The sequence below is a fragment of the Barbatula barbatula genome (assembly GCF_947034865.1).
Source record: "Barbatula barbatula genome assembly, chromosome: 15".
In the NCBI taxonomy this organism is placed as follows: domain Eukaryota; kingdom Metazoa; phylum Chordata; class Actinopteri; order Cypriniformes; family Nemacheilidae; genus Barbatula; species Barbatula barbatula.
Window position 1 is genome coordinate 1,676,487 of NC_136778.1, and position 8,122 is coordinate 1,684,608.

Below are 8,122 nucleotides of genomic sequence, written 5' to 3' on the forward strand. Positions count from 1 at the left end.
GATTTGGCAGAGCTTGTAATGTGTTGTTTATCACACTGGGACACTTCGGTCTTTCTAAGAGGCTTCTGAATTACTCTGAAACACCTCACGCTTTTGTCCATTTACAATGATGTGTTGATGTTAATGGGAAATACGTGAAGACTGGAGCAGGTGTCCAGAAGTGATCCAAAGAAAGATGACAAAAACAGCTCCATTCATGGTTAACTGCTCTTCTTATATGTTGATATATAGTGCAGATATGTGTTCAAGAGCATTGCATTAGCAATGCAAAGGTTGTGAGATTCCCAGAGATCACACATACGGATGAAAAATAGATATATCCTGAAGTCGTTTTGCATGAACGCATCTGTAAAATGTTGGAAGTTTTCCTCATATCATGGCAATCTTTAAAGACCTGTTTTATAATTGGGTTTTGGAGTTGAACAAACGTTTGCCGTGAACGTCGGCGAAACCATCGGTGAGAAATTCTCATCAGCACCTCACGTTTGGTTGAGAAAACCAAATCTGCGCATCTTCCATCAGCAAAAGTCTTAGAAGAAGATTGCATCAATGTCGCATTGTGTTCAACACACGAGTTTAATTGAATCTAAGTGAAAAATAACTGGCCGTGATGCTTATGCAGCAAAATCACTTGTATCGATCATCATTAACTTGATTTAATGTCTGGCTGAATTCAGTCGCCGGAATGAAATTACGGCAGTGACTCGTTCATATTTCAGTGTCTCCCACCAGCGGTGGCTTAGCGTTCCTGTTTGAATGGATCCGTGCCGCACACATCTCTTCGTTGATCTCGCACGTTCAACGGCCGCAAAGTTTTCTGCCCTGGAGCTTTCTGGAAGCGCAGACAACTAAACGACACATTTTCACGGATTTATAGTCATTGAGGTTATCGTGTGGACACACGCAGATGGAAACTTTATGAAAGCCATAGATCTTTCTGATGATAACATGGTCAGGGATATTGTGTTAGATTTTGATAAGACAATGATCAGAGACAGAGAAAGTCATAGAGAGGCTGGTAAAATGTTAATAGTCGACGTCAGCAGATGCTTACATTCTGAACACAGATGTTATCTTATATGGGTCGGCGGTGATGTGTTTTCGGTGGCGGTTTTATTGATCTAATGTTGTGAAGTATGAATCTTCACTAAACCTTCAGAGCCGTCATATAGAGCCCAAGGCCCCACGTTCACAGAAACAAACTATGCTGGAAAAATAGCATATGTGTTTAAAGTTAACATGTACTGTATGTTCGTGCCCACACTTGAACCGACTTTTTAGTTAAAGGAGTCAAATTATTGTTTTGCATATACTAACATTAGTCATGTTTCTATAACATAACATGTTTCTAACAAAGATTATTTTGTTGACTGGACTGAGATTCTCAAGTCTTTGGCCAAAATGCATCAGAAAGTTTTTATGTTGATTGTTTTTTGTCTAGATCTTTGAAAGACTGTGCGATGATTTAAACTACGAATAGTGGAATTTATTTCTTTGAATGGTAGGTGAACTGGCCATACACGGAGACGCATTAAAGATTTTGTATCGTATCTGCGTTTGGCAAAGACGGATCTGCCGTTTGGTTACATGTTTTTAAACCGGCTGCCAGAGTGGATAAATCTGAAAACGCCACCCTTGCGCCACCCACCTTTATATTTTCAGAAACAACGATGTCAAGTAAAGTTTATGCGCATTTGCTCTGAGCCTTGTTCTCTGTGGTGTCTTTCTGTGGCAGAATTACAGCGCCACATACAGATTTGACGTGAATACTACATCGTTTTAAATCAGCTTCAGTGCTTTCGTGTGTACACAGATGTTTCTTGTGACGACGCCGTGAAAAGGAAAAAAAAGATGGGATAGGGAAAGCCACGTCTTTCCAAACCCCAATACTGTTGGTTTAGATAACTACTTTTTTAGCTTGATTGAGGTAAGGTAATAATATTAGCAAAAATGTAAAATTATCATTCTAATTGAGTTGTTTTATTTTAGCAATACAAATTTTCCCAGCCTCAGTTATTGTCTAAGTGTGACCTCAAGCGTTCTGCTGTGAAATTCCACTTAAAATACCAACAAAAGGCTTTTGTCTGTAAAATAAGGCCTAAATTTCAGTGAATTCCCCTCTGACTGCTTACAATGAGCCGCTATTGTGATGGAATAAAGACCACTTGTACAACAAGTTTCTCAGTACAGGTAGTTTTGGGTTATCACTTTTCTAACTTTAATATATAGTGCACATGTGAATGACTGAACGTTTAGGTCTTATTTAATTTTATTCATCGACTGGCTGCTGAAGTGGATTTCTATTTGTGTGTGTAGAGATGAGACACATGTGTGTTCAGAACCGAGAGTCTGATCCAGGTGGCGATGTGAGTCCGTCCCCTGTGAGAGCAGCGCTGGCACGTCTGTCCAGATGTGTCCTTTATTCTTTATTTACACCTGCAGCCATCCATCAGCACATCTGTGTCACGGGACACACCCCACTGAGTCTCATCCGGGTGAAAGCCGATCTGTTAACCGTCTCCAAGATGGTTTCTATCCAAGGTCAGTGTCTAATAAACGCAAAGAACAGTTCTAGGTGTTTTGTTATTTTCTTCTAAACATGTGATGATGTAGATCTGGATCTTTCTATATACTGTAGTTGCAGCTTTACATTACAAGATCAGTTGAGTAAAATTATTTACGTCTGAATCATGAATGACTTTAAGGTTGCTAGAGAGAAATTTTGATCTATTGTACTTTAGACATTCAGAACTGTAAAATCATTCATTTAGCATGCGCCTACAATTCATTGCAAAATACAGTTGTCTATTGTAAATATTTACTGTAAAAATTACAGCAATTTCTTACAGTGCACGTTAAATGATTTACGTTTGTTGGTAGTCACAGAACAACACACACACACGCGCTGAACAAGCAACACATTCATCTCACTTTCTCCAGCGCTTGCGTGTATTAGTCCATTATCTTCTCATGGGTTTTTTATAGCTCCTCTGATAGTCATAAGGCTTGATTTATGCTCTGGTCTTCCAGGTTTTTACGCACCTGTTTACCGAGGTCATTCTCCATAAAGCCTGAGCATTGGCTTGTTTTCCGAGCAAGATCATTTATGACCTTTGAACCCCAGCAAAACACAGAACCCCAGTCCTGATGGGATGAGAAACACGTCCAAGAACAAGCATGAGATCCAAACAGATTAGATTAGAAAATCCTTTCATATTCTCCCGAGAGAAATATAGATTCGGACGATAATGTTCATTAAGCTTTGAAGCAGACCTGATGTGAGGTTAAATGAATTCATTGAATTTACATTGAATTCTATATAATCTGGTTTAATTGCCGAATTCTCCCATGAATGCCGAGGACAGATCCACCAATCAGAGATGTTGATGTACAAACAGGATTCATGGCCAATAATAATAATAATAATAATAATAAGTTTTATTTATATAGCGCCTTTCCAGGTCTCAAGGACGCTTAAATGAACTCAGCAGCCGTTGTTTAGTCCATAAAGCTCTGTGAATGGCAAACGTCCCGGTTACGTATGTAACCTCTGTTCCCTGATGGAGGGAACAAGACGTTGTGTCGAAGCCGACAGATGGGGTTCGCCCTTGAGAACCAATCGTCTCTGACTATTTTGAAAAGGCCAATGAAATTGGCGAATGAAATTTGCATGCCGGGCTCCGCCCCCGGATATCCGGGTATAAAAGGGGAGCCGGCGTGCTCATTCATTCACCTTTTGTGCTGAGGAGCCTGAGAGCATCTCGTGACTGCTGCAGCGGACGGCTATTGTCGTGGCAAGAAGGACACAACGTCTTGTTCCCTCCATCAGGGAACAGAGGTTACATACGTAACCGGGACGTTCCCTTTCTGTCGGTCTCTCGACGTTGTGTCGAAGCCGACAGATGGGGTTCCTATGGAAAACGCCACGGCACTAGCCGCGTCACAATCTCTAGCGAAGCGACGTTGACCGGCCTGGGCGAGCCACACGTGAGCGCTATCGCGAAATTTGTAACCTTCCAGTGGGCAGGCAGGGGCTCCCAGAGCTTTTGGCAAAGATGAGTAGCCCCTGCCCTCCGCCAACTCAGACGGCCCCATTGGCGAGGGCCATCCAGTCGTAGGGCTACTGGGTAAGCGCTGTTCCTTCAATGAGGACGTGCGCTACGGAGACCACTTCCCACCCTAGGGGGGAATATAGTGGAGACACCAACATGGTCTCACCAAATAGGGGAGAACTCATGGGAGGTATGTGCGGAATGCCGCAAGGTGGATGTCCACCTGGGGAGGTCATGGGTTGCCACGCGGGGAACCATCTCATGACGACATCTCAGACGGAACCACCCTAGTGGGGGGTTACTACGTGTGGGGCACTAGGTCCGGTTAGAGCTATATGTAATAACTCAGCTTGATACCCGGCCATAGGCGGCAGGGCTGCTCCGCCGAGCCCGCCGCCCTGAGTGCTATTGTTGGATGGACGGACTGCCTATTCTTCACCCTTGGGGAAAGAAGGGAGGCAGCCCATAGCGCACTGGTCCACCTCAGAAGGGGAATGGCGCTATGCGCAGGCGTACGCCCCACGACTGCTGGTCTCACCTGCTGGCAAGACTCGAGCTGCCGACTCCCCACGGAGGTTGTAAGCCTCTGCGAGGTATAGCGTAGCCCAACCCGCAGCTCTACAGATGTCTGCCAGAGAGGCGCACTAAGCCGATGCCCACGAGGAGGTCACACCCCGAGCGGAGTGTACCGTCACTCAAATGGGCACGGGCTAGGATCGGCACGCCGTAGTGACGGCGTGTGCGACCCAGCGCTACAACTCTCCTCGGATACAGCACTCCCGTTGCTGACCTCCATAACAGACAAGAGCTGCTCAGGGCCTTGAAGCCCTCAGTGTGGTTCGAGTAGAGGCGCAATGCGCTTACTGGACACCCCACGTACAGGTTGGGTCTTTCTCCCGGTGTGGGAGCGCCTGCAAGTTCACCACCTAGTCCCAAAGGGGGGCGGCGGAACTTTGGGCACGTAAGTCGGCCGGGGTCTCAGGATCACGTGAGAGTCACCGGGCCTGAAATTTGGCAATCGGTGGACACGGAATGCTTGCAGGTGCCTCACCCTCTGGATGGACTCGAGCCCCAGCAGGAGAGCCAACCCCCCTCGCAGAACGAGGAAGGGGCTCTCGGCAGGGCCCGAAAAAAGGGGACCCAAAGGTCCACCTTAAGGTCCCTAGAGGGTACGGGGCGCGGACGAGGCCTTAGCCCCTCGCGCCCTAGAGGAACCTAATAATCAGGTCATGCCGCCCCAGAGGCTCACCAGCAACTGGTACGTGATAACCGCGACAGCGGGTACCCACGTTCCAATGTGGAAGGGGAGATTACTCCCCAGCCTCTCCTGCAATAGGACAGCACGTTCCTGAGCGAGCAATTCCGCGGGTCTTCTCCTCGAGAAGAGCACCAGGACGAGAAGGGGCGCCACTTAAAGGCATCCAGCCTTGTGGGCATGGCCCTTGCCTGAGTGACAGTCTCCACCACTGAGGGGGGTAGGTCATCCAGGAACTCCTCGTCCCATCCAGGAGCCAGACCCAGAGGTCCGGCTCGAACGCCACAACGTGTCCATCCCCTGCGAGTAGGCCCTTCGCCAGGGGATTTGGCCAGGGGGAGTTGTCGTCAGGAGTATTAGCTCCGAGGACCAAGTGTAGTTGGGCCCGTAAGGCGCAACTAGCAGCACTTGATACTCCCTTCCCAGACCTTGCACAGGACCTGCGCAATGAAGCTCACTGGGGGGAAGCGTAGTTCCGCTTGTCCCGCGGCCAGCTGCGCGCTAGGGCCTCCGTGTCGAGGGGGGAGCCTCGACCAGGGAGTGCCCAGCGGCACTGGGGGGTGTTCAGGGAGGCAACAGGTCCACCTGTGCCCGCCCAAACCACACCCAAGCCGGCCGCAGTGGTGGAGTCGTCACTTCGCACGAGGTGTCAACTGACGAGAGAGCGCTTGGCTGTCTGGTTCAGGACACCCGGTGGCGTGTGACCTGCAGGGGCCTTGCCACCTGCTGTCTCCACCAGGGGTGGAGTCGTCACTTCCCACGAGGCGTCAACTGACGAGAGAGCGCTTGGCTGTCTGGTTCAGGACATCCGGTGGTCATGTGACCTGCAGGGGCTTTGCCACCTGCTGTCTCCACTGGAGGCTGCGCGCTAGGGCCTCCGTGTCGAGGGGGTCCTCGTCCAAGGAATGCCCAGCGGTACTGGGTGGTGTTCAGGGAGGCGACAGGTCCCCCTGTGCCCGCCCAAACCACACCCAGGCCAGCCCGCAGGGGTGGAGTCATCACTTCCCACGGGGTGTCAACTGACGAGAGAGCGCTTGGCTGTCTGGTTCATGACGCCCGGTGGGCATGTGACCTGCAGGGGCTTTGCCACCTGCTGTCTCCACGGGAGGAGGCGTTTTGGGCGAGTTGCGATGACTGCAGCGAGCGAGTGCCACCCTGAGGTTTAGTACGCTACGCCGGTCGTGCTGTCCGGGCCAGTATGCTGGCTCTGCACGAGAGGCCGGAGCCTCATCAGTGCAAGCAGGACAGCTAGCAACTTGAAGGCAGTGATCTGCCAACGCAGGCGGGGGCCCGTCCAGCGACCCGACACTGCGCGCCCATTGCACACCGCACCCGCACCCCGTAGGGAGGCGTCTGTCGTTCCACGACCGGCCTCAAGACCTGCTCGGGGTTTAGGATGCGACGGCAGCAGGTGTAATGACGATACGCCTACTGCCGGTGCGCCACGCTCTCCAGGGAACTCATCTCTGTAGTCAGTGCTGTCGCGGTCCCATGTGCGTCAACTCGAGGGGGACAGGCCACCCCCGAGGACACCATGCCCAGGAGCCTCTGAAACTGATTTCAGGGGACCGCTGGCTGCTGCCTGAAAGTTCAAGCAGCTCAGCACTGACTGTGCGTGCTCGTGAGCGAGCACGCCGTCATGGAGACAGTGTTGAGTTCTCTACCAGGAAAAGGGGGAGCTCCGCGCCAGGGAGAGCTGCTCTCTTTTTCCCGGCTGACCCGTTTACTGACATGCCAGCCCCTCGACAGTGCCGAGGGAACTGTACATGAGAGTATGCGGTCAGTTGTCATGAACCACTCCTGGCGTCTGACAGACACCAGGACGCGCTTCTGCGCCTCCCGAACGGCACCCTTGCAAGGTGCTGCTCAAGGTATGCAGCGACCCCTGGTTTTGGGGATGATGAAGTGCGGCTGTCGAAGCCACTGGACATCTCGGCCAAGGGGACGGTTCGATCGCCTTCGCCAGAGGGGTGGCAGCCCCGGCCTGGAGCACAGGAACATCCCTGCCTCTGCTGAGGTAAGAGGATGCCTGAAGTCCGGCGGAGGTCTGGCGAGCTGGATCGAATGCCGAGACGGACCACACTCCCAGCCACCGTGATGGTTTGAAATGCTAACCAAGCACCCAGAGACCTCACAGGGGGGGCTGCGATCTACTTCATCAACCCGCGGGGGTTGGTTCAATGACTAGCAGTGCTGTTCTCCCCGGGGGGAACGGCTCCGCTAAATCACCTGCCAGGCGATGGCGCAGCTCGACGCACCGTCGAAGCGAGAGTGCTGAGGGCTGCTTTATACTCGTCATTGCGTGCCGCCACGACGCAACGTCGAGTTGCCGAACACCATCTTTCAGAGGGTGAGAGCGGCTGCAAGTGGGACCCAGAGAGAGACCTCTCCTTGTGAGAAGGCGGGCACTAGGCCCCCGAAGGGGCCCAGAAGGTGTTTGGGACGCGGCAGGGACCGCCCCAGTCCGACCATCCAGCAACCCAGGCTGGGTCGGGCCCGATGGTTCAATCTCTCTAGGTGGTCCTTCTCTTGACGTCCTCCTCCGGGGGGCCACCTGCGGGGGCACCAGAACCGGAGTCGACGCTGGAGAAGGCCAGGGCTGCCGGGGGCAGACCACGTGCGAGACCTCGACGGCCGAAAGGCGGCCGGGTCACAGCAGGCCGGTCTGTTTCTACACTGTCAAAAGGCTGCTGGAGCAGTCCTTGACAGCGCCACCAATCAGCCGACCTTGCGAGAGGGGAGTCGGGAAAGTGGCCTTTCTCGACATCGCCCCCCTGCGCAAGATTGGGTCCGAGGCATCTTTCCGGGCCACTGA